The sequence below is a fragment of the Sorex fumeus genome, unplaced genomic scaffold (assembly GCF_029834395.1).
Source record: "Sorex fumeus unplaced genomic scaffold, SorFum_2.1 ptg000044l, whole genome shotgun sequence".
Lineage (NCBI taxonomy): Eukaryota > Metazoa > Chordata > Mammalia > Eulipotyphla > Soricidae > Sorex > Sorex fumeus.
This window is the reverse complement of record NW_026606101.1, coordinates 5074301-5102273: the sequence shown is the minus strand read 5'-3', so window position 1 is coordinate 5102273 and position 27973 is coordinate 5074301. Positions and strand designations below refer to the sequence as shown.

At 44.6% G+C, this 27973-nt stretch overlaps 1 protein-coding gene across 4 annotated transcripts in view; it reads right to left on the bottom strand.

Moving 5' to 3' along the window:
* CHD6 (chromodomain helicase DNA binding protein 6) overlaps positions 1 to 21849 on the bottom strand; it is a 196248-nt gene extending 174399 nt beyond the window's left edge. For all 4 annotated transcript variants that reach the window (XM_056122088.1, XM_056122086.1, XM_056122089.1 and 1 more), the window contains exon 1: positions 21717 to 21849. The gene's annotated coding sequence lies outside the window, so the exon portion shown is untranslated. The remainder of the gene's footprint in view (positions 1 to 21716) is intronic.
* Between the last annotated feature and the right edge of the window lie 6124 nt (positions 21850 to 27973).

The following is a 27973-nucleotide window of genomic DNA, read 5'->3' as shown; positions in this document are numbered from 1 at the left end:
TGATGGGTTGTAAGCACAGCGGGTAGGGCGTTCGCCTTACACGCGGCCAACATGGCCGACCCGAGTTCGATTCCTCCGCCCCTCTCGGAGAGCCCGGCAAGCTACCGAGAGTATTCGATATGCCAGACACAGTAACAACAAAGTCTCCAATGGAGACGTTACTGGGCCCGCTCGAGCAAATCGACGATCAACGGGAGGAAAGAAAAAAAAAAAAAAAAAAAAAAAAAAGGTAGAAGGCAACCGAGCTCGACCAAAGATAGTATATATAAGCACACAAGGCTCCACCTGTAACATGTTAGTGATCTCTTTCTTACACAGGGGCTTAATGACTCCAAGGTGAGATACAACAATTCTCATACAATTTCCTCTAAGGAAACCTTTTTGGATCATTTCATTATTCATGACACGCAATACAGAATGAAAGAAATTTAGGATCTGCCTTTGGGGCAGGCTTGAGTGGTGGTGGGAAAATTTGAAATAACTGTGGTGGGAAGAAAGGTGTAATGGTGGTGGGACTGGTATTGGAATATTGGATATAATAAATTATTGTGAACAACATTTAAAAAATTAAATAAACAATTAAAAAACACAGAGGGGCTGAAGCAATAGTATAAGCAGGAAGGGCTTTTGCCTTGGACACGGAAGTAGTAAGAATACTAAGTATTAAAAAAGGGGGCTGGAGCAATAGCACAGCGTGTAGGGTGTTTGCCTTGCACGTGGCGGACCCGGGTTCGATTCCCAGCATCTCATATGGTTCCCTGAGCACTGTCAGGAGTAATTCCTGAGTCCATGAGCCAGGAGTAACCCCAGTGCATCACCAGGTGTGACCCAGAAAAAGGAGAAAAAAAGTATTGTGGCTGGAACAATAGCACAGCGGGTAGGGCATTTGCCTTGCTCTTGGCTGACCCAGGTTTGATTCCCAGCATCCCATATGATCCCCTGAGCACCACCAGGAGTAATTCTTGAGTGCAGAGCCAGGAGAAACCCCTGTGCATTGCCAGGTGTGACGCAAAAAGCAACAACAACAAAAAAACATTAAAGTATTGGAGCTGGACCGACAGTACAGAGGGTAGGGTGTTTGCCTTGCAGGCGTTTACCTTGCTCGTGGCTGACCTGGGTTTGATTCCCAGCATCCCATATGGTCCCCTGCGCACCGCCAGGAGTAATTCTTGAGTATACAGCCAGGAGCAACCCCTGTGCATGGTCAGGTGTGATGCAAAAAGCAGAAAAAAAAAAAACATTGAAGTATTGGAGCTGGAGCGATAGTACAGAGGGTAAGGTGTTTGCCTTGCAGGCGACTCAGCTGGATTCAATATCCAGCATCCCATAAGGTTCCCCAAGCAGGCCAGGAGTGGTCCTTGAGCACAGAGCCAGGAGTAAGCCTTGAGCATCTCCAGATATAGCCCCAAAACAAAACAAACAAATAAAACACCATTTGACATCAAGGCACGGAATGTAGATCAATGTAGCACAGATGCCTGTCTCATATGAGATTTTAGGGTCAATTCCAAGTAAAGATAGTAAAAAATGGTGATGATGATGAATCTTTTAGGGCCCAAGAGATACTAAAAGAGCTGTAGCATACACTCCCCATGCAGGGGGCTCGGGTTTAAGTCCTGGCACCACACAGTCTCCTGAGCACTGCAGACTAAAACCAGATGTGGCCCAAAACACAAAAAAAAAAAATCTCTGATTTCCATGACTGTATGTACTAGGCACAATACAGTGCTATAACTATTAACTGCGGTCACAACAAGATGACAAAAGAAAGGAGAAAGCAGATTATGGCCTGCTTAGTTTCTAGAAATAAGATTATCTCCACCTTACATTCAAACACGCATTTCTTTTCTTTCTTTCCTTTTCTTTCTCTTCTCTTTTTCTTCCTTCTTTTTCCCTTCTCCCTTTCTTTTTCTCTCTTAATTTTTGTTTTTGTTTTCATTTATGGATCACACCCAGCGATGTTCAGGACTTACTTCTGGCTCTGCACTCAGGGATCACTACTGGCAAGGCTCAGGGGAACATCTCGGGTACAAACCTGGGTCAGTTATACATAAGGCAATAGCCCTGCCTACCGTATCATCTCTCCAGTCCCAAAACATACTTTTTTTTTTTTTTTTTTGCTTTTTGGGTCACACCCAGCGATGCTCAGGGGTTACTCCTGGCTCATGCACTCAGGAATTGCTCCTGGCGGTGCTCGGGGGGCCATATGGGATGCTGGGAATCGAACCTGTGTCGGCCATGTTGGCTGCGTGCAAGGCAAACGCCCTACCCGCTGTGCTATTGCTCCAGCCCCAAAACATACTATTTTAATGGGGCAATGGGGCAATACCACCCAAAGGGGATTTAAAAAAAAAGTTTCTTAGTATTGAAAATAACTTCCATGCTTTTCATTAAATAGACATACGCAGTGCACATAGAGAAGGACACTGTGAATCTCTAACAGTAAATTTCCATGGGTAGGTAGGGATAATGCCAAAAAAAATTCTTTAGGGGCCAGCAGTACAAAATGACACAGAATCAGAATAAAGAAGTAACAAAAATAATTAAAAGCATTCAAATACTATCCTCAGACCAAGAGATAGTGTCAAGAGCTGGAATGCGAGCACTGCATGCTGGAGCCACAGGCTCTACACAGGCACTGCATGGCCCCAGTACCAAGCTGGGGTAAGGCCTGAGCACTGCTGGACTTAACCCTCTAAACCCCCTCAAAAAAAAGGAGGGGGGGAGAAATGCTCTCCCTACTTACAAACACACTTATGTGCAGTGCAGTCTCCTGCCCCCGCGCCTGGCTGTCCTCACCGGGGCCCCTTGGAGGGGAGCGGGTTGAGCTTTCCTCCCCGCCCCGACCAGGGCTCCGGCAGCCGAAGACCTCCAGGACCAGCCACCACCATGCTGAGACCACTCTCCGCACACATGAAGGTACTGGCAGAGGGACAAAGCCACGCGGGTTCCGGGGCCGAGATCTCTAAGCCTACTCGGATTGGGGCCGAGCATCCTCCACCCAGATCCTCAAATTCCAGTAGGCGGGGGTCGCACCCACCAACTGGCCCCCTGGCGCCGTGTAATCCCATCAGCGGCCAAGACTCAGAGACTATAAAAACCAGCTCCCGGAACCGCGCGGCCACAAATGCGGCCGCATCTTATTATGACATCTTATTATCTCATTCCTACTTTGGACAAACTGGCAGGCTACCTAATGTAGCCTGCCCACATGGCAGAGTCTGGCAATCTCCCTCCCCATGGCGTACCCAATATGCCAAATACCAGTAACAATGATGGGTCTCGTTCTCCTAAAGAGCCTTGAATATAATCTCAGGGCTAGGATGAAGGAGACGTTACTAGGATTTGCTCAAGGCAATCGACGAACTTATGTAGCAAAGAGAAATTATCTGATGTGCACAAACCAAGTCAGTCCCTCACCACTGTGATGTTTCTGCATTATAAACAGATTAACAGAATTTATACTAACAGCTGCTATTTTTAAGGTTTACTTCCACATGTTGTCATCCACATTATTTTAAAGGTTATATGAGCACTTATGGATTTTTACATAAAGGCTAAAAATCAACAGCAAACTTATATGTGCTAATAAGGACAGTATAAAGGAACTAAGACCATATGCAGACTCACTGTTTTAATTATCAAATTTTAACTTTCTGGAACTGGAGTGACAGCACAGCGGGTAGGACATTTGCCTTGCACGCAGCCGACCCGGGTTCGATTCCCAGCATCCCACGGGTCCCCCGAGCATCGCCAGGAGTAATTCCTGAGTGCATGAGCCAGGAGTAACCCCTGTGCATTGCTGGGTGTGACCCAAAAAGGAAAAAAAAATTAACTTTCTAAATCTTTAATCGGAATTATGAGGCAGAACAAACAATCACCAAAAACGTTTTATTTTCATCCACTCTCTCACCTAAGGGATTTTCTATTTAATAACTGGGAAGATGCAAAAAACACAAGCACTTAGTACTTGATTGTACACTTGAACAAAAGAAAACTGACTTTAAAATAAGCAATGCCAAAGCCAAAAAAATAGTGCCAAGGTCAAACACTGCCTTATATACAGCTGACCCCGGTTTGGTCCCTAACACCACTATGGTCCCTGAGTGATCCTTGAGCACAGAGACAGGAATAAGTCGTGAATACCACCAGCTGTAACCCAATACCCAGAAAGGGAAAAAAAAATTACCAAGCATAAAAATAACAAAAAAAAAAAAACTGACTTTAATTGAAGCAAATATTTACTGAGGTTCAACTATGTACATGTACGATAGACACAGTACACAGAACCAACAACTCTGAGAGAACTGCAGAGTATAAAGATGGTCCTTTAAAAAAATTTTTTTTTGAAAAAATTTTTTAAAAAAAGATGGTCCTTATATCCATGGGGGCAGGGGGCGGTGTCACAATTTTGTTTTAATAGGCAGACACAGAAAAACAGAGAAAAAATAAAGGCTGTCCATTCCATTTTCCCCTTGTCCCACTCAAGAGTCTCAATTAAAAGATTTATCTTCTGCCTGGCCACTGCAACTTCCTCTTTTCTTTTTGGGGAGGAGGGAAGGGGCTCCCAGGCAGTGCTCAGGGCCCAACCCAGCAATATTCAGTCAAACTGTCCAACTGGTCAAGACAGGGCCTACGTAAGGGGTAAGTGTTCAGGTCCAGTCGTGCTGGGGCCCATGAGGGACACACCCACCGATGTTCAGGGCCTCCAGGAGGGCGGGAGGGTATGTGGTATCAGGGATTGATCTTGGGGTCTCATGCATTCAAGGCATGAATCCCTAAGCCATGCAGCTGCCTCATAATTCATTAACTTGTTGTCAGGCCTCCAAATCCACTGATTCTCAAACTTGGGTTTCACAATGGGAAGTTTCACCTGGAAGTTCACAGATATTTTTTCCAGGGTGTATGGTTCGAAGCCTGCCTCAAGGGCTGGGGGAGAGGGTAGGTGGACAGAGAAGGGACATTACAACAATAATGGTTGGAAGGGATTGCTCTGGATTGGAGATGTGTGCTGTAAGTGGCAAACATGATAGCCTCTCAGTATCTGTATTGCAAAAGATAATCCCCAAAAGGGGAGTGGGGGGGAGAGGGAGAGAGAGAGAGAGAGAGAAAGAGAGAAGAGGGGGCAGGGGGGGCAGAGGGGGAGAGGAGGAAAGGGAGAGGAGGAAGGGAGGGGGGGAGAGAGAGAAGAAAAGTGTCATAGAGGCAGGCTGGGAGAGGAATTGGGGGGATTACTGGGGATATTGGTGGTGGGAAATGTACACTGGTGGAGGGAAGGGTGTTGGAACATTGTATGACTGAAACTCAACCATGAAAGCTTTGTGACTGCATCTCACAGGAAGGTGATTCGGTTAAAAAAAAAAAATTGTCCAGGGTGTGAGCTGAAGTTCACAAGGTGATTCCAGTATCTACAAAACCAGAGCAACATTGTTCTAAGCCAACCTCTGCTATCCAACGATCGAATATTAACACACTCTCTGCAATAAAAACCTCTGATGATTCCTCACTTGGCAATGCTAAATTCCTGACATAGTTTCAAAACATTGCAACATCTCCAGTCTACTCCTTGGGCTCACCATACACCAGGATTCCAAGCCACTCCATTAAGGCCACAAAGAACTGGAAATCTGCCCCACCCTCACAGAACGCTTCCTTTGCATCAAGACTCACCAAACTCCTAGACATCAACACCCCAGTCTCTGATTATTAAACTCCAAATCAACTTTTTTTTGTTTGTTCGAGTTTTGGGTCATACCACAGGGTTTACTCCTGGCTCATGAACTCAGGAATTCTAGTGGTGCTCGAGGGACCATATGGGATGCTGGAAATCGAACCCGGGTCAGCCCTGTGCAAAGCAAACGTGCTACCCACTCTGCTATTGCTCCAGCCCCCAAATCAACTTTCAAGAACCAACTTAAGGGCCAAGGAGGTGACTCTAACTAAGGGCTAGAGTCCATATTATGCATACATGAGAGCCCCCAATTCTAGCCCAAACAGCCCATGATCCAATCAGATGTGCCCCCACCCACCCACCAAAAACCAGAACCCATTCAAAAGTCTCTCCTCAAAAGCCCTAACCAAATACCTGCCCTCCCCAATGCGCTAATAATAAAACTTTGGGCATAGTTCTAATTTCATATTTCTAATTGAAAGTGGAAGGTTACATATCTGTCTTCTAATACACTGGGCTTTCCTCAGGGGCAAAGACTGTGTATCTATTCTCAAGTTCCCAGTACCCTGCAACGAATTTGAAACAAAATAACAATTCACTAATTGTCTGCTAAATAAATGGGCATCAGATACTTGTGAAATAAATGAGGAACAAGTGAGGATAAAGGAGAAAAGACAAAGGTACAGCGTCAAGAAATGCCAAATTAGTTACATAGGCAAAAAATGGTCCCAGACATGCAGAGGAAAGAAAGCACTTCTGGCAGATACAGATGGAAAGCCACACAAAGACATTAGAATTGGGTCTCCATTTTTTTCTCAAAGGAAAGAAAGTATCTGAAAATGCTCATGAAGAGAAGCCTGAGCAAGGAAAACAGCTGCATGAGAAAAAGCCACAGCAACTCTGCCTTGGTTTCCTCAAAAGATACCCAGGAAAAAAAAAAACTTTAGGAATTAATCATCATGCTTTATTTTTCTTCTCGGTCCTCATCGCCGCTTGATAATTATGCATCTGTGTGTTCAGACTCTCACTGAAATATAAGCTCCACAAATGAGGAACTTCATTTTATTTACTACTGCATTTTCGGGGCTGACATCAGTGCACGGAAGATGCATTTGCTGACTAGAGAGAAGACCTATTTATTATGGGCCTCTTAACACTTCCTTTCACTTCAAGAGTTTCTCCCCAGCTCTTGCCACTCATCCAAATCCTTCCTATCAACACCCAAAATGCCCTCACTCAAAGTCCTCTCTACGGTTCACTTTGCTAAACTTCTCCCAAAATGTTTTTCTTTCTTCATCTTGGGGACCTCATCATAGACCAGTGTGATCTCTGTACAGGTTTTATACAAATATGATCTATTGTTTATACTGTTATTTCGAGGGTAGACAATAAATAAGCCATGTTACTTCACCTATCATACAGCCAGTCAGGTACAGTTTGCTAATAATTCCTATTGAATAAAATAAAAAATTTTACTATCTTACGTTACTATCTTAATATTAAACATTACAAAGATTGGCAGTAACTTCTCTCTACTTATACTGTCCTATGATACCTGACTCTTTTAAATTAAAATATCCAGGAGCCAGAGCTGTAGTACAGCAGGAAGGGTACCTGCCTTGCATGCAGTCGACCCAGGTTCTATCCCCAGCAACCCATAGAGTCCCCTAAGTTTTCCAAGAGTGATCCCTGAGTGCAGAGTCAGGAACATACTCTGACCAATTCCGGCTTTATTTTTTAAATCCAAATAATAATCATAAAAAATTTAAATTTAAATATCCAGGGCTAGGGGCTGGAGCTATAGCACAGCGGGTAGGGCGTTTGCCTTGCACACGGCAGACCGGGGTTCAATTTCCAGCATCCCATATGGTCCCCCAAGCACTACCAGAGATAATTCCTGAGTGCATGAGCCAGGAGTAACCCCTGTGCATTGCCAGGTTGACCCAGAAAGCAAATAAATAAACAAATAAATAAATATCCAGGGCTAGGACAAGAGCTCAAAGGGTTTGAGTGCATGATTTTTTTTTTAATCGACTGAAGTTCTGTGATTTACAATTTATGAGAACTATATTATTGAGAATATTGTAGTTAATGAGAATTTCTTGTGCACATAATTCCAACACCACATCCCCTCACCACTGAGTGCATGCTTGGCAGGCAGGAGGCCCAGAGTTTGATCCCAGCACCACATGTCCCCAGGGCAGTGGCCCAAGAACTAAAAAGAAAAAATGTATAATATACAACACATCCAAGCCAAGCCAAGCACTGGTTTAAGACTTTATATCAATTCTCTAAATAATCAGGTGAGTAAGCATTATCTCCACTTTACAGGTGAGAAAAACAAGGCTTAGAGCAATTTACACAACCACTAAGTGTCAAGAATTTATGACTCAAACTCATGTGGTCCAGCAGCAGAACCCTAACCACGTTACACACACACACACACACACACACACACACACACACACACCAGTCCCTTTATGATTTCTAGGCAGTCTCATACACAGAAGGCCAACTGCAGCCTTCTGAGAAACTACCTTCAAGCCATTTACAGAAGTGAGCGAGACTAATTAAGAAACTATCTTCATCACATGAAAAATGACATTAAAGACAACAAAAGTAGGTAACAGATGACAGAAAAGGAATAGAGACTTTTGCAACACAGCATTGGGAGAGAAAAATGCTAAGTGTCACTCTTAGACCCAGAATTTTAGAAGCATCTATATGGGATGGAACAAAGGTTTGGAACAAAGTATCTATACGGGATGGAAAAGACTTTGACATGCAGTTATTATCAGCACAACCTGAACTCTACACATAATCGTACTCAGGATAGCCAGAGAACAGAAGCAAAATACACAGCTTAAGAATGTAGAACTTAAACTGCCTGGGTTACTAGTTCTACAACGGTGGGTAAAGAACAGTTCCTCTGTTTGAGTGTCCTCAGTGCCAAAACTTGCTAATAGCACTTAGCCACAAGAATCAATAATAATAATTCATGTGCATTCATCAAGCTTGGCTTAGTTATACTGCAATTAAAATCCAGCAGTTTAAACATAAGCTCTCTGGGGCCAGAGTCTCAGCAAAGCACAGCAGATAAGGGCATTTTGTCTTGCCTGCAGTCAACCTGGGTTCCAACCCCAGCATCCCATATGGTCCCCTGTGCACCGCCAAGAGTAATTCCGGAGTGCAGAGCCAGGAGTAACCCCTGGCCACCGCCAAGTGTGGTCCAAAAACAAACCAAAAAAATAAACTGAAGCTTTCTTACAGCACTGCGGATTTTAAGGGAAAACACACACACACACACACACACACAAAATCTATCTTCCTGGAAGTGTCACATAATCAGTAACAATATCTGAACTAAGTCACACAATCATACTCAAGTCAAGGTGATAGAGAAGCTATGATCTTACCCTGTATTTAGAGGAGAATCGGAATATTGGTGATCAGTCTTAAAAATCACCACACCATCAGAGCCTAGGGTCCCATCTACTACCCAGCAAACAAGCACTGCAGGAGTCAGTATGATCATGTTCCCTGGAAGGTCTGGGGGAAAAAGGTTCTAATAAGCATATTCTAATATTCATATTACAATGCTGAATGAATAAACATGGAGAAACAATAAAATCTATTATGCACATTATTTGCAATAAAGTAAAGGTGAATTTAAAAGTATTTCTCAATGACATAACGGAGAGACATGCCAAGACATTTCTAGTAAGCGAAAAAATAGTAAACAAGAGTTACCAAAATAGTACCACAAGCCTTTTACCAAGATATAAGAGAAGGACCTGCCAAAATGTTTCTAATAAACAAGACATAGTAAACAAGAGTTACCAAAATAGTAGCATTCACTCTTACCGATTTAAGACATGTAAAATTTCATTGATAATCCTAACTGTAAGATTTTAGAGAACATTAAAATACTATGCAGCCTTTCACAAATTTCATTTTAATCTCCCATTTTAATTTCATTTAATCTATTCTGTCCCCCATAGAAATCATCCAATGAGGATTTTCAGGACCCCAAACATCAGTTCGGGAAAGTCTTACATAGTTAATGTGTAGAATTCTACTCCTGAGTGGGCCATCCCCAACATCAGGACCACACCCACACAAGATAGTTCCATGACTCCTTCCCATCAACCAAAAAACTGGATGAAATTGAACAAGATGCCCTCTGACACACATGCCCTACTCCCAACTCTACTGTGCAATCACGAAAAGCTATAAAGATGCTTGGACTCAGAATCTAGCAAATATGAGTTATGAAGGGCACCATAATCCTTTCATCTTCAACTAGAAATACAGGCCACAACCTCTATGCTATAATGCAGCAACAAATTCAATAATGAACAGGGAAGGGGGGAATGGGGGCGGAGAGAAAGGCCAGACGGTATGGTGCTTTCTTTGCACCCAGTCGACCTGGCTTCAATCCCCAGCATCCCATAGAGTCCCCTGAGCCCCAACAGGAGTGATCCCTGAATACAGAGCCAACAGTAAGTCCTGAACACAGCTCAGTGTGACCTCCCTCCCAACAAAAAAAAAAATTCCAAATAAATATATAAATAAAAAGCGTTTGGGGTTGGAGAGATAGTATAGTGGGTAAAGCCCTTACCTTGCACACTGACATTCCCAGTTTGACCCATAGCACACCACACAGTCCCTAGAGCATTGCTAAGAATTCCTGAGCACTCCCCATTTGACCCAGCAATACCACTGCTGGGAATATATCCCAGAGAGGCAAAAATGTATAGTCGAAGTGACATCTGCACTTGTTTGTTCATTGCAGCACTCTTTACAATAGCCAGATACTGGAAGAAACCTGAATGCCCAAGAACAGATGACTGGTTAAAGAAACTTTGGTACATCTACACAATGGAGTACTATGTAGCTCTTAGAAAAGATGAAGTCATGAAATTTACATACAAGTGGTACAACATGGAAAGTATCATGCTAAGCGAAATGAGTCAGAAAGAGAGGGATAGACATAGAAAGATTGCATTCATCTGGGGGATATAAAGTAACAAAATATGAGATTAATACCCAAGAATAGCTGAGATCAGCACCAGGAGGATTACTCCATAGCTTAGTGGCCAGTCGGGCATTCTAGAGGAAAGGGCAGCTCAGATAGAGAAGGGAACACCAAATAAAGGGTGTTTGGAGGATCCTCCCAGGAGGGGAGATGCATGTCGAAAGTGGACTATGGACTGAACATGTTTGCCACTCAATGGGGGATGGGGGATGGGGGTGGGGGGATATTATCCATGGTGGTGGAAAATGGGCACTGGTGGAGGGATGGGTATCTGATCATTGTATAATCAAACCCAAGCACAAAAAATTGTAAATCTACAACTGTACCTCATGGTGTTTCACTAATAAAAAAAAATTAAAAAAAAAAAAGAATTCCTGAGCACTGAGCCAGGAGCAAACCCTGAGCACCACTAGATGTTTCCCACAACCCACCAAAAAAATGTAAGCGTTTGCCTAACATAAGGCTGCTGCCAGACACTGGTTCAAATCCCAGCATAGCAAATGGTCTCCTGAGCACCACCGGGTATGACCCCTGAGTACCAAGTCAAGTGTGGACCTGCGAACCAACAGGTAAATAGTTCAAAACCCAAAGTACTAATAACAAAAAATTATTTTTAAAAGCATTGATACTTACAGGATGGGTGTGGAGCCAGCCCTATCCCTCCCACCCCAACAAGACCCCAAGTCGCCACCCACGAACAGCCTGATCAAGCTGCTTAACGGCCATCATTCCAGAGACTCAGAAACAAATCTCAAAACCCAGCGGCTTTTGGCAGAAATGCGTCCGGACCGCGCAGTAGGTTACTGTTACCGGACCACCCCAGCGGGGAAAGGGTGCTGTCCCTCTGCCTGCTCCTCCTTGGTGGCTCGGTGGCTGCCATCTGCCAGAGGCCATTGGACAGTCAGGTTTGGGCCCACAGTAACGAGATGCACAGGGCCTCGCAGGATTGGTTAGAGCCGGCCCTTTCCTCCCCATCCCAACGAGACCCCGAGTCACTGCCCACGAACGGCCTTTCTGGCTCCTGATCAAGCTGCTCAATGGCCATGATTCAAGAGACTCAAGAACAAATCTCGGAACCCAGCAGGTTTTGGCAATTAAACCCTCCAGATTTAATTGTTAAAATTTCGGAATTTCAAAATCGTGCAGCCACTACTGCAGCCATGCAACATCATATGTTATTCATAACCAGCAATAGGAAACAGATTGTCTACTGTTGCCTTTTCAGCAGATCTGAGTCTTGGGGTAAAATCCCAAATAATAATTGTGGGTCTGATGTCAAAATATTGAATGTAATCAAAGTAGAGAGAGAGTAATGTGGAAATCATCTGCCCCACAGGTAGGGGGAGGGTATGGGATGGGGGTATACTGGGGTTTTGGGGGGTGGAGAATGGGCACTGGTGAAGGTAAGGGTGTTTCATTGTATGACAGAGACTTAAACCCGAAAGCTTTGTGACAGCTTTAACAGTGATTCAATAAATAAAAGTATAAAAACTAAGAAAAAAAAACTTTGATACTATATGTGGATCTTCTCTCACTCCTATAATCATGTTTCCTTCTACTTGTAAACCATAAAAAAAAATTTTACTTTGCATTTCTTAAATATTTTATTTATTTATTTATTTCCTTTCTGGGTCACACCCAGCAATGCACAGGGGTTACTCCTGGTTCATGCATTCTGGAATTACTTCTGGTCATGCTCAGGGGACCATTTGGAATGCTGGGAATCGAACCCGGGTCAGGCCACGTGCAAGGCAAATACTCTACCTGCTGTGCTATCACTCCAGCCCCTACTTTGCATTTTTAACTAAATTTTTAATATTAGAATCTATGCTACCCTTGATTTTTAAAATTTTAAATTTTGAAGTGTCAGTAGATGAGATAAGGACTGAGAAGCAAAGATAACCCTAAATGACCAAATTAATCCTTTATTTAACAAACCGATTTCTAAATATACTAGTAAGGGTTCAATGGATAAGGCTAAGTTTTTCAAGGGAAATTTCAAAAACAGATTACTGGCAGATTTCATTTTGAAAATGCCCACATCCCAAGTTGGGATATCTAATTCCTTCTTTACTTTCTGAGGTCCCTTTTTTTTTCTCTCCTCTCCTCTTTCCTAAATAAAAGTATTCTACTTCAAAAAAGAAAGAAAGAAAGAAAGAAAGAAAGAGAGAGAGAAAAAATACATTTAAAAAATACTGTAAATAAGCTGATAAACCGGAAATGTTTTGCAGAAGGAAATTCTCCATTAACTACTTTAAAGTAATGACAGCCTTCATTTACCTGTGTTTTATACTAGAACTGGAGAACTATAATACTGCACTTAAAGTTGCCCTGTCTTAAATCTTCATATGAAAAGGGAAGGGGGAACACTCTTGGAAATCATTTTGAAGACATAAAGCAGGTTAGTCACAGCCATGCAGTGTTATTAGGTCTAGCTGGAATCTTGCTATCTGAAAACCTTATGAAACACTGATCTAAATTTATTTTCTGATTCTACTATTTTTTCTAAACACTAAATCAACTTTTAGACAAAATAAATAGATAAATATAAGTGGGCAGGTAATGCCAAGTTTTATTAAGTAATTTGCTAAGTTTCATTTTAAACTAAAATATAACTTGTTTCATATTGCATCTTCCTTTCTAAATAAAGACAAAAATAAAAACAAAACACTTCTGTCCCAAGGAGATAAAGGATCTCAAAAGGTCTGGAATTAATCTGATTAGTCTTATGTGGATAATTTTCAATTAATTAGTGTTAAATAAATTTTCAGTTAAAAGTCTTAGTTCCGCAGTCCAAATGGCCATGCTTTAAGGTCAAGAGAGACAGTACGGCATATGCATTGCACACAGCCGACCTGAGTTCAACCAAGGTTACCATACATGGCCCCGGAACCCCATCATAGTTGGTATAGATTAACTCTGGGAAGAGATTGGAACTGCCACTCTAACTGCCTGGCATACATGTTGCTTCAGCTTGTTGCAAAACAAAAGCTGTAAGTAATTTCAGCTATAAGTAAATGAAGTTATATTTTTATTACTTTTCATTTTTGCTGGAAATCAAAATTCCTCTTCAGAACTGGAGCAATAGTACAGTGGGTAAGGCATTTGCCTTGCATGTGGCCAACCTGTGTTCGATTTCCAGCATCCCATATGGTTCCCCGAGCACCCTGAGTTCCTGAGTGCAGAACCAGGAGTAACCCCTGTGTGTGGCCGGGTGTGAACCAAAAAGAAAAAAAATAACAATCCTCTTCAATTCCTTTCAATCAACAAGAATAGGAACTAATGCAAGTTTTTCATATAAGTAATGTGGTATAAATATTGAATGTAATCAATTAGGTGAACAACCTTATGAAAATACAATTTAAAAAAACAAAGAATAGTGCCTGACATTAAAATCACATTAAATAAAGGGTTGCACAGAAACAAACAAAAAAAAGTAAGGTGTATAACACAAACTTTCAAAACTCCAGGGCCATGCAGAAATAGAGCAGATAGGGGGCTAATCTTGCATGTGGTGATCCAGGTTTGATCCCCCATGCTGTCCCCTAAGCAGGAGTGATTCCCAGAGCCCAGAGCCAGTAGACAGCCCTGAGCACACTCAGGAGTGCCCACCCCCCACCCCAAAAAAAACACCTTTCAAAACCAAAAACAAACTTTAAAAAATGAGAGTAGCTGTACAAGGTTTCTACCGTAGGTAGTTTATTTCAGATGTTTGAAAGTGGGTGCAAAAATCTGGATGTCTAGGGGGCTAAAGTGACAGCTCAGCGGGTAGGGCGTTTGCCTCGCACGCGGCCTAACCCGGGTTTGATTCCCAGCATACCATTCGGTTCCCCGAGCATGGCCAGGAGTAATTTCTGAGTGCATGAACCAGAAGTAACCCCTGTGCATCGCTGGGTGTGACCAAAAAAAGCAAACAAATACATAAATAAAACATTAAAAATAAAATCTGGATGTCTAACAAATCCGAAGCTAATGCTGACATTATTGAGCTGTTATCTTAATTATTACTAGCAATGTATAAAGACCTAGGTTTTTTTTCTCCCCAATTCATCCTGGATCAATACTTTTATAAAGACAATAGAAAAAAATGAATTATCAGTAATGGAAAGGTTTAAACAAGAACTACATCATAAACTTATCTTAGAGTTCCAACTGACAAACCATTTTCCGCAAAAGTGCTATAAAAACATTCAAATGTTTCCTTTCACATTCTGTTTTCACAGAAAGACGCAGGCAGGTAGCTAATATGCAGAGATCTAATTCTGAGTCGTCCTTGCTTTGAAGAGCTTACTATTAGTACCATTTGCAATTATCTTTTTAGAGATGATTATTAATGATCTCTTTCATATCCTCTATCATCCCAATCTATTTTTACAAGTTAACACAAAACTTCTAATTTCTTTAAGCAGAACACCCCAGGCCCCTTAAAATGGTATCAGATTTGCTTAGTCAGATGGAGTAAAGGCGAGACCCCAGGCTCTAACAGTCTTACAACGGCCCTCCTGCTTCCCATTCTAGTCCTAACCCTCATCAGCTGCCCAGGGCAAAGGCATGAAACAGTGTAAGAGTATAACTACTAGGCAGAAGAGAATTCTAAACATGCCCAGGGCCTGGCTGCTACCTGAAAGTCCTTCCCAAACAATGGCTCACAGATCCAGGCTGGCAGGATGTAAGACTTCTAAGGAGGTGGGGAGTCAGAGGCAGAAGTCCCAACAAAATCAACTTGACAAGCAAAAGATTTTTTTCATAATCAAAATAACTTGGTAGCTTTGGGTTTTGGGGTTTTGTTTTTGTTTTTGTTTTGGAATACCCTACATCAATGCAATACCATTTTTGCATCTGAATGGGAAGAGATGGACAGTGGGTTCTGGGGGGTGAAGGGAATAACGGGATTCCTGTGACCACCACAAAAAGCAATGAATTGGCTTCATACAATTATGAAACCCATAAACAAAACTGGACAACTATTATTATTGGGGAGTTTACAGATTATTCAAGACCCTCCCCCCCAAGGTCCTAACTTCTTTTAACCTGAAGTCTGACCTTTTATATAAAGACAATCTTAGAGATATTTAAAAAAAAAAAAACAAAAAAAAAACCTTTGTCACATACTATGCAATATACAAAATTGAAAATTTCTTGACAAAATACATTTATCCATAAAATTAAGTCAGTGAATTGCATCGTATTAAGAATCTTTAATAACAGAGAAGCAAAACAGAAATCATTTACTTTTCAGGAAAAGTAAAACATGTACCCATCACTTATTCTTATATCTAAAGTTACTAAGATTTTTTTTACTTTCTGAATTTTCCTAAAATTTTCAAATACTGTTGTGTTGTTAGGGGGAAGATTTCATTTGCATGGTTTTTAGGTTTTGGGGCCACACTCATTTTAGGCTTTTGGCTCTGCACTCACGAATTACTCCTGTGAGTAATTAGAGAAAATTCTATGGGATGCTGGGGACTTGAACCTGGGTTGGCCAAATTCAAGGCAAACAAATGCCCTACCCACTGTACTATTTCTCCAGCCCCCAATTTTGGGGGTCTTTTCCCACAATATTGTACAATTTTACTTCATTTTCGTTCTTGTTTGGGTTTTCTTTTTTTTTCGGGGGGGGGAGGACGGACATACCTGGCAGTGCTCAGGGTTGATTCCTGGCTCTTTGCTCAAATATCACTCTTAATAGGGCTCGCTGGACCATATGGGATGCTGAGGCCCAAACACAGGTCAGGTGCATACAAGGCAAGTGCCTTACCCACTGTACCATCAATCCAGTGCCTCAAATACTGTTTTAGTGTATTAAGTTCCTCGGAAATAATAGACAACAGCACTATGGAAAATCAACTCTGGGGGCTGGGGATATGGCACAGTGGTAGAGTGCATGCCTTGAAGGTATCAAACCTTGGATTCAATCCCCAGCACTGAGCTTAAAAAAATAAATGGGACTAATGGAGTGATGCTGAAGACAGAACAACGGGTAGAGCACATGCACTGTATGTGGAAGACCCAGGGTTTGACCCCCAAATCTCATTTGGTCCCCTGAGCCCCACAGGAGTGAACCTGGCCACAGAACCAGGAATGAGCCCTGAGTACTTCTGAATATAGCCCAAAAACAGTAAAGGGGGGGGGGGGAAATGTCTGTAAGCTAAAAATCAAGTTTTACCCATGTGAAAGTTCTAAATTCTTCAGTATGACTACACAGAAAAAAATCATCAATTAAAATAAAAATTCCTCAAAATAGAAGCTCTTTATGCCATATACATTAGTAAAGTTTCTAAATGTCTCAATGCTAACAAACATAAAGAAAACATATAGGATAAAGAATCATTATTTCAGGGGGGATGGGGGATGGGGGTGGGGGGGATATTATCTATGGTGGTGGAGGATTATTTCAAACAACCAAACAACAACAACAAAAAAAAACACACACAACAAGGAGGGCCAGGATTCAAGCCTTGTATCCATGAGGCTCTGAGTTCCACACGCCTCCAACAATGCCCATGTGGTACCCGAACACCACTGGGTACTATCATGGTCCCACCCCACCCACAGCACCTACAGCAACGTGGCCCCGCACCACCAAGAAAAATTACACATTATCACACGCAAAAAATAAAACTTTTCTTCTGAATTTGAGGCAAATCGTTTAGTCCAGAAATGGAAACAGGGATGGAAATTTTAAAATAACTCCCTTCTACTACCTTCAGGACTTTTATGGAAGTAGCAGAATTTCTGATGAGGGTATTGTCGCCTCCATGAGAGGAACAGAAGGAAAGAACGCTGGGGCAAGGGCAAGTTCATGCTGCCTGCGTACTCAGCGAGGCATGGCCACCACGCAGGTGGCTCTGCCTGACCACTTGAGCTCTCTAGGAGGCCCCTAGAGAGCTCTGCAGGCAGCAGGGAAGGGACACTCCCTCCTTCATAGTGAAGATGGCTTTACATGAAGATGTAAAAGTGGACACACGTCTCAGCAGAGTGTCTTAGTGACCCAGGGCCACACCACTACAACGTAATGCTTCAGCTTGTCTGTGTTTGACTGGGGGAGGAGTGGGAATGGGGAAAAAGAAGGACACACCCGCACCCAGAAGGGCTGAGTCCTTGCAGTGCTGGCGATCCATGGACCTCAGAGCATGAGCTCCAGCACTTTGAACTGCCTCCCCGGGGGGGTGGGGCGGGTGGCCCACACTTGAGCTTTTTAAGAAATCCTTCAAGGAGGCGGTTGGTAAAATGATTGAGTGCTTGGGATCCAGATGATCTGAGTTCAAATCCTGATTTACCATTACTCACTCAGAGGCCTTGAATAAATAACCCCACTTCCTGAAACTGTAGTCCAGCCTCCTGAAGTGGCTATAAAAACAGGCGCTTTTTTTTTGTTTTTGTTTTTGTTTTTATCTCTGTGGCCCCAGTCTCTGACTGACTGGTAGATACACGCCAGGCATTCGTTCAGTCCTGGCTCTGCCTGCTTCCCTCACAAGCAAGTCACATTTACTGCAAACAAAAATGTTCCCTAGGGAACAGATATCTAAGCCCGAGCTATTACTTTATGTACTTCAAAGAGTTTTTCAATGTAATAACCTGGTACAGAACACAGGCAGTTCCAGGGAAATCACAGATTTTCACCTGAATTAAACTAAATGGTTTGCATTAAGGGTAGAAATTTAAAAAAAAAACTGAATATTTATTAAAAATAAGACTATTTCAAACCTTGCTATACTCAAGAGGGACTGGAGAAAAAGAAGGAGAGGAAAAGTCTCCTCGATTTATCACTGTCTCTGTTATCATGACTGTCATATACCAGAGATCCTATGGCAGGTACCAAAGCAAAATTCCATGGGCTGTTTAAAAGGGCTCAAAGGGACTAGAGAGAGTACAGTGGATAAGGTGCTTACCTTGCACGTGAGGAACCCAGGTTCAATCCTGGCACCCTCTGGGATCCCCCCAGCCCAAGATCATCAGGGGAGTGATCCCTGAGCACCGTTAGGTGTGGCCCCAAAACCAACCAACCAAAAAAGGGTTCAGTCCCCATGAGGTCCACGTGTGAAGACAGATGGTCACTTCACTACCAAGTCTTTCCATGAAAGGTGAAAAACAAGAGACACCTACAGGGAGAATCAAACAGGCCTGAGGCAATGGACCCCTGGCTCGGGGTTGGGCAGGGGAAGACATAATTCCCCAGGGGCAAAGGCACACTTCCAGGAAAACCTGAAAAGTTCTTTGAAACTTCAGGGAATTCAGCAGCTCTAAGACACAGCCCGAGGGCCTGTTGTTTCAGGCCTGTTGTTTCCGAAAGGCAGTGAAATAATGACGAATCAGAGCACGTTTCTCTTTAGATAGGATTTGGTTTCTCATGTTCTTGGCATTTGGAAGTTATAAGAAAGTAAATCAATAAACATCAAAAGGGAAAAAAACCCAAACACCCTCCCACAGATCCTGCTGAGAAGCAGCAAAGTTTGCCATGGCTCTCCCTTCACTTCCACTTCTTTAAGTGTCTTGTCTGAAGTCATACTCCAATGAGTTTAGAGACCCTCCTAACTGTACTACTGAAAAAAAATGAAAAATAAAATGGACTGTAGAAGCAAAAAATTGAAAGTCGTGATCCAAGTCTAAATATTGAAAAAAGTTTCCGGTTTTATTTTTCTGGCTTTTTGGAGTCACACAGGGTTCTTCAGGGGTTACTTACTGGGCTCTGCACACAGGGATTACTCCTGGCAGTACTGGGGGACCATATGGATGCCAGGGGGCAAACCCGGGTCAGCCACGTGCAAGGCAAATGCCCTACCCGCTGTTCTATCGCTTTGGCCCTAAATACTGAAAAAGTTTGCAGAGCTTTAACAAGAAGAAAGCCCAATGTAAAAAGGATAGAAATAACTGCAGCAAAAAAAAAAAAAAAAAAAAAAAAAAAGGCTGGTGATGCCGGCTGAGAAACTACTCAAGATAGACCTGGGCTTTGCATCCCCAGACTACTTTAAGCATCTCTTGTCTGGTTACTCTAACTTTGTCCCAGTACAAAGTTAGCCAAAACAAATTATAACACTAGCTCTTAATAGTTCATTAATCAAATTTCCCTCTCTTCTGGGATTTTTGCTTGGGGGGGCTATACCTGGGGTGCTCAGGGCTTACATCTGGTGCTGCACCCAGGAAACCATGTGGTGTCAGGGATCGAACCTTGGTGGTCCGTATGCAAGGCAGGTGCCCTACCCGCTGTACCATCAAGGCTCCAGCCTCTCAAGAGAAAAAAAATGTTTTAATTCATCCAAATTCATCATTTGGGAAATCTTCCCAAGAACAGGAAAAACTTCCAAATTTAATCATTTTCCCAAGCTTGAACAGCTTATACTAAACCACCTGCTGTGTCTGGCATAAGCCACGGTTACTGAATATTCGTGCCTAATCATTTTATTACACACAGATCCCAAATCTTTCTATCACCAGGGTCACAAAGTTCACAAAAACTATCTCCTTCATGTAGCCAACCTAATCTTACAATTTGGCCTGCCTCACAGTCAACTGGTCCAGATATTGCTGCCAGTAAGGAAAAGAGCCACAGACAGTTTTAGGAGTATGGCACTGGGATCTTCCCAAAAGCCACAATCAGACCCTCCCCAAAAAAGTAGGAGGAAATGTAGGGTCTCCTGGGACAGCATTCCTATTAACCATTTGAGAAATAACAGACTTCTCGGGCAATACGGCTGACCCTCTGAAAAATTGCCTAACATTTTACATGTGCGTTGTCTGTTCCCGGATCTGATACATTAGAAACGAGTAGGTTTTTGTTGTGGTTATTTTTTTTTGGGGGGGGGGGGGGAGGATGAACATGGCGCACACACAAAGCTCAAAGATGCCCAGAAGATGCCAAAGATTCATTAGAAACCGTGGCCAGATCACAGATGCTTCATAAACCCTAATTTGGAGAACAAGGGCCTCCAAGTTCAAAATTGAATTTATACTGCCTTATTAGATCGCGCAATGCCGCAACTGCATGCACATCCGTCATAACCGAAACTAGGAATACTTTATGTACACAAATAAGTGCCGGCTTATGTATTTTTAATTGGATCAAATAAAACCCAAGCTGCAAACAAACTCAAATTTCAATTACCTCCCTAGTGAGGGGATTTCCTGATAGCGTCTTTAAAAAAAAAAAAATTGAAAAAAAAAAAGAAAAAAAAACCCGTAGCTGCCAAGCCTCTGCACATCTGACAAGACCAGCCCCTGGAAACTGGGGATCCACAGACTCCGTTACTTCTCGACAGCGCAGGAAATCAGTACCCCGATGGGGACGGGTTTTCTCTCCCTCTCTTTTTTTCCCCCTTCCAACTCAAATATGCAATCCGAATAACGCACAAAACTTGGCGGTGGGGTTGCTGGCCACCTCCGGGGTTGCAATTTTCGGGGCGAGTGCGCGCTAGTGCGTAAGAAGGGGGGCGGAGGAGGCGCGCGCTCCGAGGACGCGCCGGGGCCCCCCGCCCCCTCCCGGAGCAGCAGCCTGGCACCAGCCCACCCTCCTCCACCCCTGCAAACAGACGCAGGACGCCAATCGAGCAACTTCTCCGCGGGGGCGGCGGGGCGAATAGCGGTCACCCGAGCCCCCGCGCGCCGCAGAAGGGCCAGGGGGTCCCCGCCCCGGGGGCGGGAGGGTGGGGGGCGCTGCCGCGCGCCCCGCCCCCCGCCCTCCTGGCCCAGGGCCGGGGGCTGCCCGCACCCGCGGCCCGCAGCGGCGCACTCCCAAGGACGGCCGCCCGGACCGAGCGCGGCCTCGGCGGGAGCGGGGCGCGGCGCAGGCCGGACCCAGCGTCAGGCCTCAGGCCGCCGCCTGTGCTCCGCCAGGCCGCCAGCCCCGCTCGGACCCCGGCGCAGCCGGGCCTCGGCGCCGCCGCAGCCCCTCATCCCGGCTCCATTCATAGGGGCGCCCAGCCCGGCCGGCGGGGCGGGGCCAGCGACCCGCGGACAGGGCCGGCCCGCCGAGGCCGGCAAGGAAAATAAAAAGTTAAGAGAAGAACTTACCTAAAATGGCTCCTGCAGCAGCCAAAATACAAACAGCTATTATTTGGTGAAGTTTAGCTCAGACACCCTGCAAGGACACCCTAACGCAGCTCGGTCCCGCCTTCCCGGCCACGCCATTGGGCCCCGCCGGCCCAAAACACAGACTCATTGGCGAGCCGGGCCGTCGCTCAGGCAGAAGCCCATTTCAAGCTTGCTTGCAGAAGCGAGTGATGGGCTCGCTCCATTGTGCTCGTATTTGCATGGATGTGATCGCGGCGCTGATTGGCCGCGGCCGGCCACGTCCCGCCCCCTGCCTCGCGCCCCCCGCCTAGGAGACGCCGAGGCGCGCGGCCCCGCCCCCTGGGACCGAGCTCCGGGGCCACGGGGGCGGGGCGGGGCCGGGGTCCTGCGGGCCGAGGGGGCGGGGCGGGGTCCCGCACGCCGCAGACCGCAGGCAGGGGGCGGGGACCGGGAGCGCGCGGGCCGGACGGGGCCGGGGGCGCGGGCGGCTGCTGGGCCTGCAGGTGGTGGTCTCCCAGGTAGCGGGGCTCGCCTTCTGCAAGACCCGGGGCTGGGGTCCCCAGGGGTGCGAAAAGACGTGGCTGGGGGTCTCGCGTTCGCAAGGATTTTTTCTTTTTTTCTCCAAGGCGAGGTCCGGTGGACAGATGCGGGAAACGGCGAGGGTCCCGCAGGTCGGGAAGAGATGCCAAGAAGCCTTAGCGGAGAGCCAAGAAACCCCCACGCTTTTTCTCCAGCCGCATCTCCAGCTGCCCCTCCTGGCTCCCTGCACTGGACAGGCTTCTTCCCAAGACCCTCGCGCGCCCTGGGAATTCTCAGCCCCATGGATCCCGCTGCGCGTGGGATAGCCCTCCGGAAAAAAAAAAAATCAGGTGTCGCGCTCCGGGTGTGTTGATGTTCAGGCCTCGCTCCCCCACCTCCGTGGTAGCATCCTCAAGGACATGCCCGGGCACGGCAGAGATTCATCTCATTGTTTAGCAATCTTTAACTCGTTCGTGAGTAACTAGTTTTTTGAGTGCCCACTGAGTACCAGGGATTGATCTGAGACAGGGGAGACGATGGTCAATAGGACAAAGGCCTATGTCCCGTGAAAGAGGCCTGCTACGGGGAAAGACAATAAACACAGGAGGAGCAGGTTGGGACAAATATTATCAAGAAAACAGAGGGAGACAAGGAGGGAGGGAGTATGCCCTGCCTGACTTGGACCCCACCCTGAACTAGCAGTCAACTGCCCCTCTTACCCCTTATCCGCACCCTGTCGTGGTGTTTCTTGAGCACCCACTAAAAAACTGATTGGATTGTAACATAGTAGCTCCACTTACCTCAGAGTGGAATGCTCTGAGTCCTGAGGGTTCCAAGAGCAGTTTGTTAGGTTTATTATTGAAGGTAAACACGGTTTCAGTTGGACAGGGTTCCTGTAATGGTTTAACAAAAGAGGTAGCACTGTAGCACTGTCCTCCTGTTGTTCATCGATTTGCTGGAGCGGGCACCAGTAATGTCTCTATTGTGAGGCTTCTTGTTACTGATTTTGGCGTATCGAATACGCCACGGGAAGCTTGCCAGGCTCTGCCATGCGGGTTATTTTTTTTAAAAAATAACAACCACAAGGGTCAGTTTTATTATTTAGTATTTATTAGGGGTGGGGGCATTTGCATACTCTTCGGTGCTGGGGAGAGTACTCCTGGTGTGTCTGTGGTGCTGGGGATATATGGAAGGCCAGCTGTATGCAAGGCCAGCAAACACCTTGACCCCTTGCTGTTTCTCCCCTGGAGAGAAACTATTTTTGTTTCTTTAAAACCCCTGTGAGCCTATGGTTTTCAGCCTGTAGCCCAAACTGCTGAGAACCTCTTGAGTTCTTAGCAGATGTAAGAGATGTCTTCAGTCCCAAATGCAGGTCTCTGCCACCTGCCTGCCTCACCTGTGCCTTGCTCTCCTCCAACTGAAGCCCGAACGGGATGCCTAAAGTGCCTTTCTTCCTGAAACAAACATTTCTAAAGCACCAGTTAGGTCCCAGGGATTGGTCTCGCTGCAAGAGATGCAGCTGGGATTTGTGGAGGACACGGCCTCAGAGACTTCTAGTCCTATGAAGCTGCTGGCAAGCTAGTTGGCAGAGAGCTGTCTTCCCCCGCCCTGCTTCACAGGGGTATTAACTTGCCATCTTGAACCAGCTGCTTCAGGGGCTGAGGCTGGACCAGGCACCTGGAGCCTAAAACTCTCAGCCTGAACTCCTGGGGCTCAGATCAAGGCACTTTTGTTTCTGGAAAGGGCCTGGGAGCAAGGCTATATTGAAGACATCCCTGGTGACTCTAATTATGAGTGTCAAGTAGCTTTCCCTTTGCACAACGGAGTCTCTCTCCCACAGAAAAAAAGAAACAAGGAAGGAGATGGGGGAGGAAGGGGAGTCCAGATAGAGAAGCCTGCTTATGCCAAGTCACGGAAACAAGAAACAGCCTTGAGAGGCATGAAGGCAGGGAGGAGGAAAGAGGTAGACTGTCAGCAATTCCTATTTTTGGGGGGTCATATTCATAAGTACTGGAGGGGTGCATGGCCCAGTAGTACTTGCCATGAAAGCTATACCCAGCACTGCTGACGGTGGGTGGTATGCAGCGCTTGGCGCAAATCATGAGCCTTGTACATGCGAGGCATGTGCTCTGCTACCCACGCCCCCAGAAATTCCTGTTCTTAAATATGAGCAAAGACAATAGACTAGGAGCTGGACAATAGGCTAGTACAGCAGGCAGGGCACTTGCCTTGTATGCAGCCAACCCGGGATTGATCCCCAGCACCCCACAGGGTATCTCAAGCATCTCCAAGAGAAAGTCTTGAGCACAGTCAGGAATAAGCCATGGGCGCCACTGGGTGTGGCCCCAAACAATAATACAGTAGCATGTAGGAAGTTAAAAAACAGAAACATAAACATTATACTACTAAACAACAATAAAAAAATGGATAAGTAATGACTGATTCACAAGTGAGTAGTATGCGTACAAGAAGGCAGCAGATTGACCTTTAGAGTCAAATCTCCAGAACTGAGTGGGGTTAGTGGAAGCTGATCCTTAAGACATTTTCCTGGTGTCCAGGGAAGTGTGGGAAAGCCCTGGAGGAGACATAAGAGCTGAGTGGCTTTTAGCTGTACCCCTTCATGGACCTGTCTTAGCCTGGGTTCTCCAGAATGCAGAGCCTGGCTCTCTAAGTCAGAAGGGAACGCAAAAGGAGGAAGGGAGAGAGGAAGGAAGGGCCAATAAATACCAGAAGGGTTATTTCACCTTTACTAAGTGGAACTCATTTCTCCTCAAGGGATTGTATGTTAAGAAGCTACATAAGCTCTAAGCAGGGGAAGGAAAAGAGGGGAAATTTACTAACATTTCTTGTATTGGCTGAAATCTCATTCCAATTATTCATACATTGATGCCAATAGAGTTAGGTCCCAACACTTAATGTCAAGAGGCATGCAGAAAGGCCAAGAGGCACAGTCCTATCAGAGTGCTGCTTCCTGAAGTTAAACGTAGCCACAGAAGCTTCTGGAACAAGAGGTGGTTGACACTAAGAAGTTCTCAAGGTCTGATACCCAGAGGCTACAAATAATGGACATTTTTTTTTTGTACCATATGGTAGGTACATGTTCATAAAAGGCCCCAGAAGAGCACTCCTTAGGAGCTCAGAAGGACTTTCACTGGTTCTGGAACTTTCTGATAATACTGTCGATAGAAAGTGCATGCTGCCTTCCTGTCGATATTTATTTGCTTTTAGTTTTTTTTTTTCATTGGACAATAAGCTTCCTCACTCTTCTTTATATATATATTTATATATATATATTTTATCAGACTATTTTGTCAGACCATTTTCTTTTCCTCCTAGGTTCACAGCAAAACTACGTTTCTCAGTAATCAGGTAGGTCCAAGTGACTGAGTCCTAAAAACGGAATCTAGAGAGCAGTGATTGATAGATACCACTGCTAGACAACCGCTAAGACTTTTTATGTGTTTATCTTGGTCTTTTCCTCATCAGCCAGCCAGTTGTAAAAATATTCTCTGTAGAGCTTAGAGTCCTCAGAAACTGACAGTGGAATCAGCCTGGGTCCCTGATCCCTTGTGCTTACCTGTACTGGGCAATGCTATGAGGAGAAATAAATTGTCATTGTGTCAAATCTCTGAAACGTGAAGGTTGACTGTTTCAGTCATTAGCGCACTCCGACTAATATAGCATTTTTCTAACTTCACTGAATTCTATGCCCCTTGGGGCAGGCATCATGTATATTTGGCTCTGTAACTCCAGTGCTTGTGCAATGCCTGACACATAGTAGGAATTGCTCAAACTATGAATGGGTGTGAATGAGTTCATACCTGAGCTAAGTCTTAAAGGATAAGAGGTAGAATGCCAGCAAAGTGGCAGTTAGGAAATGTCTACTGTTGAGTGTGTGCAGACTAGAGAAACCAGGGAAAAGATATTCGGGTCTTAGCAGTAAAAATGGTTCATGATCTGAGAGATGGCCAGGGTAAGGTTAGAAAAAAGGCAAGGACCAGATCATATGTCTTACTCATTCCCTGAAGGAGTTTGAATTTCATCTACAGGAACCATTTAGGGCACTTAAATAGGAATATGACATCATCACGTTTGTTTAAGAAAGAGTTCCCAGGGCCAGAGTGCTAGTACAGTGAGTAGGGCATTTGCTGGCACGTGGCTGACCCGGGTTTGATCCCTGTCATTCCATATGGTCCCTTGAGCACCGCCAGGAGTAATTCCTGAGTGCAGAGCAAGGAGTAATCCCTGAGGATCACTGGGTATGACCTAAAAAGCCAAAGGGAAAAAAAGGAAAAAAGGAAAGAGTTCTCTAGGGGCTGTGAGATTCTGTCATGAGTAGGACACATGCCTTGCATGCAGCCAACCCAGATTTGATCTCTGGCACCCCAGATGGTACCACAGCACTGCCAAAAGTGATCCCTGAGCCCAGAGCCAGGAGTAAACCCTGAACATGGTTGTAGTACAAAACAAAACAAATCCAAAAGAAGCTCTCTAGTAGCTAAGAAGGATGGATTAAATAAAGGGTGAGGCAAAAATTAGACCTTTGAAAACAACATTGCCCTTGGCCCCAAGTTATTCCTTCTTTATTGAAGAGGCTTGGGATTGATTTGATTTGGGAAGTTGTGCTCTAGCCTTTCTCATTGCTTATTAGCATATTTAAAACTCTGAGAGATCTTGCACTAATAGATGTTAAACTTGTTTTCTTGGGGTTTTTTTTTTTTTGCCACACCTGGAGGGAGATAAGTCCCATCTCAGAACTTGTAGGGGAATATGCAGTGCCAGGGATGAACCTGCATGCAAAACTTGTGCTCTAGGGTCTGAAGAAATGGTATAGTGGGTAGGACACTTGCCTTGCATGCATCCTACCGGTTCCATCCCTAGCATCCTATGTGGTCCCCTGAGCACCACCAGGAGTAATTCCTGAGCAGTGCCAGGTGTGACCCCAAAACAAAACAAAACATGCGATCTAGCCTGTTTAGCTGAATTTCCACTTCTGTTAAGCTTTTAAATAATAATTCTCAAAATTATTTGACCCCAGAACCATCTTTTTTTACTTAATATTTATCAAAACTGGTACAGACACAGACCTAAGGATATTACAGGTTTGTTTCTAAATCACTGCAATGAAATAAGTCTTGTGATAAATGTGTCCTTGTTCTTAAATTTCCCAGTGCATATGGAAATTTATGCTTTCAAGACACTGCAGTCTCTTATGTGAGCAGTAGCATTATATCTAAGTAAACACTGTACATGCCTTAATTAAATGTGGCACAGAAACACAATGCGAGCACCTACTGCTGGAAAAATGGTGCAGACAGACTGCTAGATGCAGGCTTGCCACAACATTCAATTTGTTAAAAAGCAATATCTTGGAAGCACAATAAAATGAGGAATGCCTACATTGGAATTGAAGTTTATTTTGTTTTGCATAAAAGAAATCTGGGGTGCAAGCAGTCTAAAAGTGGCTTGGTAGATCTGTATTATCTTAGGGTCCAGGCCTCCACATTTTTGTTACTATACTTATCTATAGTTCTCAAGGTTAATTCATGGCCCTCGATGGCTGTTGGAGCACCTGTCCTTGGAAGAAAAAGGAAAGGCAAAATGGAAAAGGTGAAGCTGAATCATGTCCCTTAAATAGCCTTCCTAGAATTACTACACAATGCTTCTGCTTACATCATGTTGGCCAGAGTTTGTCCTATGGCCATGTCAAGCCACAAAAAAGGTTGGGAAATACAGTA